At 35.5% G+C, this 12,331-nt stretch overlaps 1 protein-coding gene across 16 annotated transcripts in view; it reads left to right on the forward strand.

Annotated features, from left to right (window-relative positions):
• PCDH15 (protocadherin related 15) overlaps nucleotides 1-12,331 on the forward strand; it is an 803,588-nt gene that overhangs the window by 286,965 nt on the left and 504,292 nt on the right. The gene's annotated exons all lie outside the window — the stretch shown is intronic.

Below are 12,331 nucleotides of genomic sequence, written 5' to 3' on the forward strand. Positions count from 1 at the left end.
TCTCTGTTTGGCTTAGTTTTTCGGATCTTTGTTGTGGAGGGACGGCGTGGTGTTTCTGCCTAGAGCGCCATCTTGCCGGAACCTCCTCTCATTTGATTTCTTGACTGCTGTTTCCATGGGCAATGATTGTAGAGCCAAGTAAAATAAAACACTTGACAACTTCAGTATTTTCTTTGTTTATCATGATGTTGCTTAATCGTCCAATTGTGAGGATTTTGTTTTCTTTATGTTGAGATGTAATCCATACTAAAGGCCATAGTCTTTGATCTTCATCAGTAACAGCTTCAAGTCCTTTTTGTTTTCAGCAAGCAAGATTGTGAAGGTTGTGTCATCTGCATATGGCAGGTTGTTAAATATGCCCATTCTTTTTCATATCATCCAGCTTCTCAGCTTATTTACTCAGCATACAGATTGTGTAAGTATGGTGAAAGAATACAACACTGATGCACACCTTTCCTGATTTTAAAACACGTATTATCCCTTTGTTCTGTTCAGATAACTGCCTGTTGGTCTATGTATAGGTTTCCCTTGAGCACAATTAAGTATTTTGGGCTTCCCATTCTTCACAATGTTATCCATAGTTTGTTATGATCCACACAGTCAAATGCCTTTGCGTAGTCAGTAAAACACAGGTAAACATCTTCTGGTATTCTCTGCTTTCACCCAAGATCCATCTAACATCAGCAGTGATATCCCTTGTTCCACATCCTCTTCTGAATCCATTTGAATTTCTGGCGGTTCCCTGTCAATGTACTGCTACAACCATTTTCAAATACTCTTCAGCAAAATTTTACTTCTGTGTAATATTAATGATATTGTTTGATAATTTCCACATTCTGTTGGATTACCTTTCTTTGGAATGGAAACTAATATGAATATCTTCCAGTTGGTTGACCAGGTAACTGTCTTCTAAATTTCTTGGCATAGATGGGTGAGCACTTCTGGTGTTGCATTTATTTGTTGAAACATCTCAATTAGTATTCTGTCAATTCCTGGAGCTTTGTTTTTCTCCAGTGCCTTCAGTGCAGCTTGGACTTCTTCCTTCAGTGCTATTGGTTCTTGTTCATATGCTGCCTCCTGAAGTGTTTGAACATCAATCAGTTCTTTTTGGTACAGTGACTCTGTGTAATCCTTCTATCTTCTTTTGATGCTTCCTGCGTCATTCAGTATTTTTCCCATATAAACCTTCAGTACTACAACTTGAGGCTTGAATTTTTTCTTCAGTATTTTTGCTTGAGAAATGCTGAGTGTATTCTTCCAAAAGAGTCTGCATATTTTGTTATAATACTTTACTTTGTCGTCTCGAGCTAACTTTCGAACTCTTCTGTTCAGCTCTTTAACTTCATCATTTCTTCCTTTCATTTTAGCGACTCTATGCTCATGAGCAAGTATCAGAGTCTCTTCTGACATTCATTTTGATCTATTTTTTCTTTCCTGTCTTTTTAATGACCTTTTGTTTTCTTCATATATGACGTCCTTGATGTCATTCCACAACTTGTCTGGTCTTCGGTCATTAGTGTTCACTGTGTCAAATCTATTCTTGAGATGGTTTCTAAGTTCAGGTGGGATATACTCAAGGTCATACTTTGGCTCTCATGGACTTTAAAAAAAAAAATTTCAGCTTCAACTTGAACTTGCATATAAGCAACTGATAGTTTGCTCCACAGTTGGCCCTTGGCCTTGTTCAGACTGATGATATTGAGCTTCTCCATTATCTCTTTCTACAGATGTGGTTGATCTGATTCCAGTATATTCCCTCTGGTGAGGTCCACTTGTATAGTCACCATTTATGTTGTTGAAAAAAGGTATTTGGAATGAATAAGTCATTGGTTTTGCAAAATTGTATCATGCTGTCTCCCGTGTGGTTTCTAACACCTAGGCTATATTTTCCAACTACTGGTCCTTCTTGTTTCCAACTTAAGCATTCCAATCACCAATAATTGTCAATGCATCTTGATCACATGTTTGATCAATTTCAAACTGCAGAAATTGGTAAAAATCTTCAATTTCTTCATCTTTGCCATTAGTAATTGGTGGGCAAATTTGAATAGTAGTCGTATTAACTGGTCTTCATAGGTATACGGATATTATACTATTACTGACAAGGTTGTATTTCAGGATAGATCTTGAAATGTTCGTTTTGACAATGAACGTGGCACCATTCCTCTTCAATTTGTCATTCCCGGCATAGTAGACCATATGATTGTCTAATTCAAAATGGCCAATACCAGTCCATTTCGGCTCACTAATGCCTGGGTTGTCGATCTTTATGTGTTCCATTTTTTTCCATGACTTCCAGCCTTCCTAGGTTCATGCTTCGTATATTCCACATTCTGATTACTAACGGATGTTTGCAGCTGTTTCATCTCATTTTGAGTCACGCCACGTCAGCAGGTGAAGGTCCTGAAAACTTTATTCCATCCGTGTTATTAAGGTCCACTCTACTTTGAGGAGACAGCTCTTCCCCAGTCGTATTTGGAGTGCTTTCCAACCTGAGGGGTTCATCTTCCAGCACTATACCAGACAATGTTCCACTGCTATTCATAAGGTTTTCATGGTCAGTTTTTTCAGAAGTAAACCACCTAATCCTTCTTCCTAGTCTGTCTTAGTCTGGAAGCTTCACTGAAACCTGTCGACCAAGGGTGACCCTGCTGTTATTTGAAATACTAGTGGCATAGCTTCCAGCCTCACAGCAACACGCAAGCCACCACAGTATGACGAACTGATAGACGAGTGGTGAACATTTTTTAATAGGGATTATATATACATATATATTTATAAACAATTCTCAATACACTTTAGTATTTTGAACTAAGAATAGTGTGGCAAGCACTACTGTACTTGTCATTGTCTAGTCAAGGATGACCTTCTAATAAATAGTCTAGATAAAGTAACCATATATTCCTGTTTCCATAGAGAGTCCCAGAGATATAATTTTTGTTCCAGCACTATTGTTCATAATGCCTCATTTTCCTTTTAATACTCTTCCAAATATTTAATCATATTCTTACCCTCTCCTTAGACTCATCATTTTCAAAATGGGTTTGTGGAATTCTTTTTGGGCCAGCAAAGTGATGAGTGAAGGTGGAAAAAATTGTCAGCTCTCAAGCCACCCACAACTTTTTAATGAACAGATTTTTTTAGTCTAAATATGTTGAAGGAACAACTAATAAATAATAAATCTATAGTCAACCTATTGTATATCTGCCATTTTCTCCTCCTCTTAACAACCTCTCCCTCTCTCTCTCTTACACACAAATACACACACACACCACCAGCAGCAAGTGATCAAAGAAACCTTAGATTCTTGTTGGGCAAACAATAACTAAACACTGAAAAAGGAATTGTAATTAAGAGAAATATTGTCATGAGTGTGAAATTGCATTGTAACTCTGAAACTGGTGTGTGAAATAAACAGAGTAAAATAATCTTTTATTCTCTTCATCATTGGTCAAAAGATATTTTGAATAGGTTCAACTATTTTTGATGACCATTTCATAGACAATGTGAAGATATTTGCAGTTTTCAGCGGAAAAATTAAAGGATGAAAAACCATAGGAAGAACTGCACTTTTTAAAATTAAAGAAACAAAGTCACTATTCAGCTGACTAACAAGATTGAAATCTAACAGTTTTATTGCAGAGGTTGTTCAATATATTATTTTAAATTAAAATTTCAGGTGTATTTTTCTGTGAAATACACATACAGGTAAAAGATGTTAAGTCTTGTCATCTTAGGTGTGACATTTATAGTTTTTCATAAACATTTGCTCTGAAACTCTCTGATGGCTTATTCAATCATATAGAATAACATTATAAAGGTATTTAAAATCACAATATAGTTTAGCTTGTCAGAACTCAGATTCTGAGTTGAAATCCTGTGTAACTTATGGAATATTGCTTAATGTCTCTAAGCCTCAGTTTGAGTTTGTCATCTGTAAAACGGATATATAAATACCTAACATACAAGATGTTTGTTAGTAGTGTAAAAGAAGATTCATGTAGCATACTTAAGTAGTTCCTAGCATATATAAGGGCTTTATCATATCATGTATTGCTATTATTACTATAAATGCAACTGAAATTTCTTCAGTTGGCTGGGTATTTACTCATACAGTCATGGAAAGAAGTGGATAATTGAAATCAGTTATTAAGTGATTAAGTATTCCAGCTTTACAAACTGGGTTGTACATATCAACCCAGCCTAATTTGTTTCAATTGTGCTATTCCTGATAAATGCAGTAAGGTTTGTATCCTTTAAAAGAATGCAATAATATCTTTATCAAGAAGAAAACCAGAGGCTTTTTTTTCTTTTTTAATAAACAGATTTGGCACAGTCATTGCTCTGCTGAATTAATTATGCAGTAGCTGATGTAAAATGTCACAAGGTAACACTGTGAGACAAAAATACATCAATGAATCAAATTTTGAACACTGGCAGGGGAAGCAAGTATTCTACTGTCTTCCTTTGTCCTTCCTTCTCTCCCTCCCTCTTTCCTTCCTTCCTTTCTTGCATGTAAAAATGGAGGATTTCAATAAAGTTTTTCAAATTGTCCACAGATTCACTCAGTTCTGTAGAGTTGTCTCAGGAGATTCTGCTGTAGGTGAAGCTAGGACATTTATTCCCTATCAATATTTAAAATTACACTTTTTTCCCCCACACACTAATGTAGAATTTTTTTAATAAATTATTTTAAATATAAAAGGAATGGGTGCTGTTTGTGAATTATATAGTAAATTTTTAAATAATCATACAGGTTAAAAATTGAAAACCCTGTGTTATGAATTAAATTGTGCCTCCTAAAAAGATATATTGAAGTTCTACCCCTGTGCCTATGAATTTGACTCTGTTTGGAAATAAGTTTTTTTTTTTTTTTTGGTTACTTTAATGAGAACATATTTAAAAAAAAATAACCAAACTCGGTGCCATCAAGTTGATTCCGACTCATTGTGACCCTATAGGACAGAGTAGAACTACCCCATAAGGTTTCCAAGGAGTGGCTGGTGGATTTAAATTGCTGGCCTTTTGGTTAGCAGCCAAGCTCTTAACCACTGTGCCACCAGGACTCCTACAAGAGTCAGGTGAGTCCTATACCTAATCCCTGGTGGGTCCTAAACCTAATCCCTTCAGAGTAGTGTCTTATAAAATTGGAAAACAGACAGGGAGAGACAGTCAGAGAGAGGGAAGACAGATGCCATGTGGTGGCAATACATCTACAGATAGCCAAGGAATGTAAAAAATGCTGGGGCTGCAGAAGGTTAAAGAGAGAAGGTTGTTTCTTTAGAGCTGACAAAGAGACCCCAGCACTGCTGACTCCCTGAATTTGGACTTCTAGCCTCCAGAACTGTGGGAAAACAAATTTATGTTCCTTAAAGACACCCATCTTATGGTATGTTTGTTATGACAGCAGTTGGAAGCTAAGACACCCTGTATGTTCAAAGCACAATCTCCAGGGTAAGCATTATTAATTTTAGGTATGTCTTTCCAAAAGCCTGGAATCTGCAAATGAAACAAATGACTCAAATCTATGCAAAAGTGAATTTCTAGAAGTTCACTATGGCTGCACAGAATCTATTGTTGTCTTCCCTTAAAAGATAGGGAGCTGGAGGTTGGGAAACACAGGCACAACTTTTCTTTTGGGAATGAACATGTGGTCTGAATATGACTCCAGGGATTGGAATGTACTTCTTTGGCCCTCTACTCAAATGAAAATTCAAGGAAGAGAGCTTTTGATTGACCTAGCTTGAATCACACATTTACCCTTCGGGTGGATGGGGTGAAAGCCCTAAATAAGCTGTTCCCAATGGGGAAAGATAATTTCAGTAAGAAAACAGCGATGTGATTAAGAAAGGAAAATGAATGCCGTGCAGCCAAAAAACCCAAACATCCAAGGCAAATATATAATAAAACCATCATAAATTCCTGTTTGGAGCCTAGGAATTTGTTTGTTTTCAATCACTTTAGAGAGGAGAATAAAATGTATAATAGCTGTTTTATATTTTCAGTGAGATGTCATTGAAGCTCGTACCTGGTTTGTGGCAATGTTGATGATTTAAGGTGAAACGATGATATAGACTAGTAAATAATGCAGAAGACAGCTGTTTTCAACTTAATGAAATTATAAAAAATTCCTCTGTCAAGATAATCAAAGAATAATTATTGTAGGTAGTATAAACATTTGTATTGATAATGTCAAAGAGTTGTAATAAACATTCAAAAGTCTCTAAATCCCCAATCAGTAACAACTTGGCAGACAATTTTTCTGAAGGCATACAGAATGAAGAAAGCTCATTCCTTAAAAATTACATTTAAGGTGACATTTTCACATAAGAGGAAATGTAGGGAATGCAGAATGATTTAAGTATGTCTCTGCCAAGAGGTGTCTCTTTAGTATTATTTAAGGGTCATATAATAGAGTTTACATTTGTCAGGATAGCATGCATGCGTTGGGTTCAAGAGTTATTTAAAACATCACTTTCTACTCTGAATGCTGATTTCTCAGTCTGATTGTTTTGATATGAAGTGTCAGGAACAAGAAACTTCTTGGATTGCATGCTTAGGTTATAAATATTTTCTGTGTTCAGAAGCAATTTTATACTGCGGTGTTTAAAAACAGTATATACGAGGTTGACAACTCACATCAGATGCTTTGGAAACAGGTTTGTTGGCACATCAGAGTAACTCAGTTATAAAGCACGTGTGACATGACATTACCCTACATTTTGAGTTCTAATTATCTTCACTATAAAGTAGCAATCAGGGCTTCAAAACTGCCCATTCAGGTTTGAATCCCTGTTGAAAATTTTCATTTCTACCCTAGATTCTGATTCAGTATATCTGAGGTGGAAATGCAAATTCTCAGCATGGGTTCAAACCAGAATGAACTGTTTCAAAGCCCTGGTAGCAATACAACCCCACATATAGAAAGCTGCAGAGAAATTAAGACATACATACATATTGAGGGAGAGGGGAAAGATAGTAAAGGTGGTCACCAACTTCCAAAAGAATTGGAACATGGGAGAGTATCCCTTAGAAATAATGCTATTAATGATAATTAGATAAACCTCCTAGGACATAAATGTTATCTGTCTCACAATGTTGACTGTAGAAATAGAAAAGTATTTTTCCTGGGAAAAATATATACATAGATATAGCTTGGGGTGACAACGGTAAATTGCCCTTCTCAGTTATTCTCTGAATGTTACTGCCCTGGCACTATTCTGTCCCACAAGTTGGATGGGCATGGGGCGGAGGCAGTGTGAGAAGTTCTGAGTCAAGGCTTGATGTCAACAGTGGAAATTATAAATGTAAACTAATTTATTAGTTAATATTTCTCCTTTTTCTCTTATAACCCAGATGAAATTGAACTAAATTTGAACAGGGTAAAATAAAATTTACTTTGCTATTTTCCTTTGAAGAGTAAGGATTTGGAAAAAAGGTTATAAAATTTTTTCCAAATGAAGAGCTAGTGTCAGCCACAAATAACAATTAGAATTCAAAATACAGAGTAACACAACTGAAGTATATATAACAATGCTTTATATATGTGATATTTTCCTCTGACTACACGAAAACATAATTTCTAAGATGTTTGTTATTGACCTGGTATTCACTATCTTTAAATAACATAACCAATATCACATTTCTAGGAAGTGAAAGCTTACGGATTAGCTTACATGTGTTTAAACCAATAAGTATCACCTTGAAATAAACTACAGATAGAATTATTTTAAATCCAAAGAGTTAATTGCCATTATCTGAGTAGGTAAAGGTAAACACTGTTGCACTGATACCCACTGCCATCAAGTTGATACTGACTCATAGCAACCCCATAGGGTTTCCAAGGCTGTAAATCTCTACCGAAGCAGACTGGCACATCTTCCTCCTGTGGAGCCGCTAGTGGTTTTGAACCACCAACCTTTCAGTTAGCAGTCGATCGCTTTAACCACTGCACCACCAAGGGTCCTTATTGCATTGATAGTGAAAGAAAATAAAAAGTATTGGTTTCACATTTTATTCCACAGAGTAATACTTATCCAATGCATGTAGGCACTAGGAAAGAAGGTAAAAACTACAAAATAGTTATTATAATGGGTATTGCAAGATTTCTGTGTAAGTTTAAATGGGCGTATAAGGAAAATATAAGAAAATAAGAGAAAGAAATTCCAGTTTAAAAAAAATTATCCCTTTTATATTTAGTAGATGCTATAAAGGAACCTTGGTGGTACAGTGGTTAAGCACTCCGCTGCTAACTGAAAGATCTGCAGGTCGAACCCACCAGCTACTCTATCCTATAGGGTCACTATGACTCAAGTTTGGGAGATGCTGTGAAGCATCACCCAAATCTCCGTTCAGGATGGAGGCCTCAATTTACCCCTCCCAACACCTTCCCTTTCCCCAGCTGCTGGAAGTTTGGAGGCTGATGAAAATCACTTGAGTACCTCTAGGGAAATTGCCTCCTGCCAAAAAAACACAACTTCATCCGAAGTCACACTCTATCCCTTGGAGTACCTGCATCCAATGACTTGTCATTGGGGCTGGTGCAAGGGTAAACGGTCTGGCCATCTCAATATGAGACAACTCTGGATAGCCATCCCTTTGAGACCATCTATGTTTTGTTTTTTCTGCCTATACTGTACTGTATTACAACTCTTCTAATTGTCCAATCCTACTTTCTTCCCACAGTTTTATTTCCCTATAAACTTTGTACTTCAAAATCTGTCTGAGAGACTATTTCTCAGGAATCTGGGCTAAGGTAGTGAACTGTCTTTAAGTCGATCCCCAAAGAGATACATTGGAGATTTAATTTATTTTATACAAAAGAGTGATACATGATTATATTCTGGACACAAATAATTTGCATTTTAACTGATCATAAGACTCATGTAAAGAACATATTAATATGCATTGTCCTCATTCTGAAGACTCAGATTTCATGTTTAATATGAGGCCTGGGAATTTGAGGCTTCCACTCTGGGAAATTCTGATTCAATATGTCTGGGATGGGGTCTAATTATTTGTATTTTTTCTTTCCGTTTTTTAATATAGGAGATTTCAAATGTATACAAAAATAGAATAGTATCATGAACTTCTATGAACTCATCACCCAACTTCAACATTATCAATTCATAAGCATCATCTTTGATTCAGCAACATCAACTCTCATCTCTCCCTCCCCAGTTATTTGAAGCAAGTCTCAGATATCACATCATTTTATCTGAATATATTTCAGCTGTGTCCCTAAATGATTAGGGCTGTTTTTCTTAAGTTATAACTACAATGTCATTATCGCAGTTTTTAAAATGGGTTTCTGAAATTACAAAAGACCTTTTCAGGAGGGAAACATCAATATTCAACTGGGAAGGACTCCAGGGTCACAAGCTAGCAAACAAAGAAATTAGGTATTGGAATTCAGCTATGCAGAAAAACAACATTTTAAAAGACAATTTTTAAAGGAAACGTGCTACACCATGCAGAACTCAATATTTCTAGTATCTCCTCATGTGCAAGCAAACAAACAAAATTGTTGGATTATTTTATGTCATACAAATTCTTGATGAATAGCTACAGAGAAGCATAATAGCTATTTTCAGATGCCAAGTGCACAATTTTCAAAAAATTTTTTTTAGTTAATGCACTGATGAGTTTATAGCTTATTCAAATTTGGAGGAAAAGAAAAGGTTTGAGAAATCTGTGAATTTAACCAAAAACGTCATACAACTTTGAAAATGTATTATTCCTAATGAAAAAATGTTTAGAAGTATGGGTTCTTAAGTACAAATCAAATCAAATATTTAATGTTTGATATATGTGATGATCAGTAACAGGATCTGTGCTATTGGTTTGCTATTCATCTTTTCATCTATAATATAAAAGAAGATTTAAGGAAAATGGACTGATTACTAAGTATAGCAAAAGAAGATGAGAAACATAATTAATAGCCAGAGGTGCACATCTAAAATACTTTTTTCTTTTATCAAATATTAAGGAGTCATGTTTTTAAGTGGCTTGATGGCACAAATTTTTATTGTAAAATGGCTAAATTACTCAATTTTTATTGTGTTTTTCCTAACACTGCTTGAAGAGTCTACAGACACTTTTTAAATACAATATTTTCAAAGCATGAGTCTAGGAGTCAAAGGATTACAGATGATTTACTTCTCAGATGAATACTAAACAGTTACAACTGGGCCTGGCAAACAGTAGATTTCTAGTAAGTATGTGTTGAAGAAAATTTGTTGAAAAATATTCCTTTTCTGCAGAATTTTTATATACAACATAGAAATGAATTTTATTTGTATTATTTTGATGGATACGAATTATTAATCACTTTTTTCAGTCTTTGAGCATTTTGGGTAGACTAGAATGTTGAGAAGGTGAAAATGCTTGTGTTGCCTTGTGATCCAGAACCAGGGATCTGGATCTTTTGAAGGCTCTGCTACTAATTGCCTACTACCTTTTCAAAGGAAAAAGGTCTATACTACGAATGTTCAAACTGGAATCTATAAGGCCTGCTTTTGATACTAATAGTGGTGTGGCTGCATCATCAGCTTCTAACTGTGGCAAACTTGACCACAGTGGGACAGGTCCGCAAGGACAGAAAGGTCGGAAAACCCAGAGGAGTTTGTACCATGTCTGGAAAAAACAGAGTATTACTTTTCTAGTGAAAAATTTAAACGTCAGTTTAATTCAGATGTATCAAAGTTCAATGACATAGCTATCAAAGAGCTATCTGATAGATATAGTGGTGAACTTCTCAGATAATATTTTCCAGTCCTACTGAGATCCTTAAAATATCACTATAATATTCACTTTGTTAATATGTTCATGGTACACTGGAGAAGAATCCTAAAATATGTATGAAAATGTTCAATTGTAAGAATAATATCTATAGATACTGGGTTCTGAAAAACTTGAAGGTATGGACTCTGCTATGTGTGTATATATATGTAATTACAATAAGGTGGTATCTGTTTTCAAAGAATGTTTTTAAACTTTGTCTCTGGTGAAAAAAGAAAAAAAAAAAGGTTTAAAAGATAGCCACATAGAGACACACATACCTACATCCACTGCTTAAATACTTGAATTACTAGTCTTATTCTCTGGTTCCTTCTAATTCATTTTATTACAGATCATTTTAAATCCTTTGTTATGGTTTTCATTTTGGCATTTCACTACTTAATCCATGCATCCTTCCAGCTCCCCTGGGATCTGAAGCATCAAGAGAGGCTCATCACTTTAATCTATTCCATCTCATTGAAAATGCTAAGTTCTGAGTTTTGATCTGGATCTAATACTTCATGATATTTTTCCTTTCCTTTCTTATTAATAAATATTTTTACTTACAGTTAATATATAATTAAGTAATTACTGGTGTTTATTGTTGTTATTGAGAAGTAACAACATGTATAGCACATTTCTGAGATTAATACTCTCAGAATCTAAGTGCTCTAGTAAGAATTGAACTCTAAGGTCATTTCTTCCCCATACTGAGTTCATTTTCATAGAGCTGCTAGTACCTGTACTTTCTACAAATCCTTGCATGTGAATACTTGATTTGATTAGTGGGTGGCACAAGAGGTTAAGTGCTCAAATGCTAACCAAAATTTGGAGGTTCGAGGCCACTCAAGCACCTCAAAAGAAAGGCCTGGTGATCTACTTCCAAAAAATCAGCCGTTAAAAACCCTATGGAACGCGATGCTCATGGATCACCATGAGTCGGAATTGACTTGAAAGCAACTGTTTTTGTTTTTGTTTCTTTTTTTTAAATTTTTTTGACTGTACTTTAGCTGAAGGTTTACAGAACACATAGTTTCTCATTAAACAGTCAGTACACATATTGTTTTATGACATTGGTTAACAAGCCCACGACATGTCAGCATTCTCCCTTCTCGACCTTGAGGACATTATTTTTGGTGAAAATATACATAGCCAAAGTTACACCATTTTGAAAGTTTCTACATGTACAGTTCAGGGACATCGATTACATTCTTCCAGTGGTGCTGCTATTCTCACTATCCTTTTCCAAATTATTCCATCACCATTATCTTTAACTCACTGTCCCTTAGGCTTCCCAACAAGCCTTTTGAGTCACTGTTGTCAGTTTGATCTCACATAGATAATTCTTTTTTTTTTTTTTTGTACCTTAGATGAAGATTTGCAGAACAAATAGTTTCTTGTTAAACAGTTGGTACACATATTGCCCTATGACAATGGTTAACAACCCCATGACATGTCAACACTGTCCCTTCTCAGCCTTGGGTTCCCTATCACCAGCTTTCCTGTCCCCTCCTGCCTTCTAGTCCTTGTCCCTGGACTGCTGTGCCTCATT

Source organism: Trichechus manatus, unplaced genomic scaffold (assembly GCF_000243295.1).
Source record: "Trichechus manatus latirostris isolate Lorelei unplaced genomic scaffold, TriManLat1.0 scaffold00007, whole genome shotgun sequence".
NCBI classification, from domain to species: domain Eukaryota; kingdom Metazoa; phylum Chordata; class Mammalia; order Sirenia; family Trichechidae; genus Trichechus; species Trichechus manatus.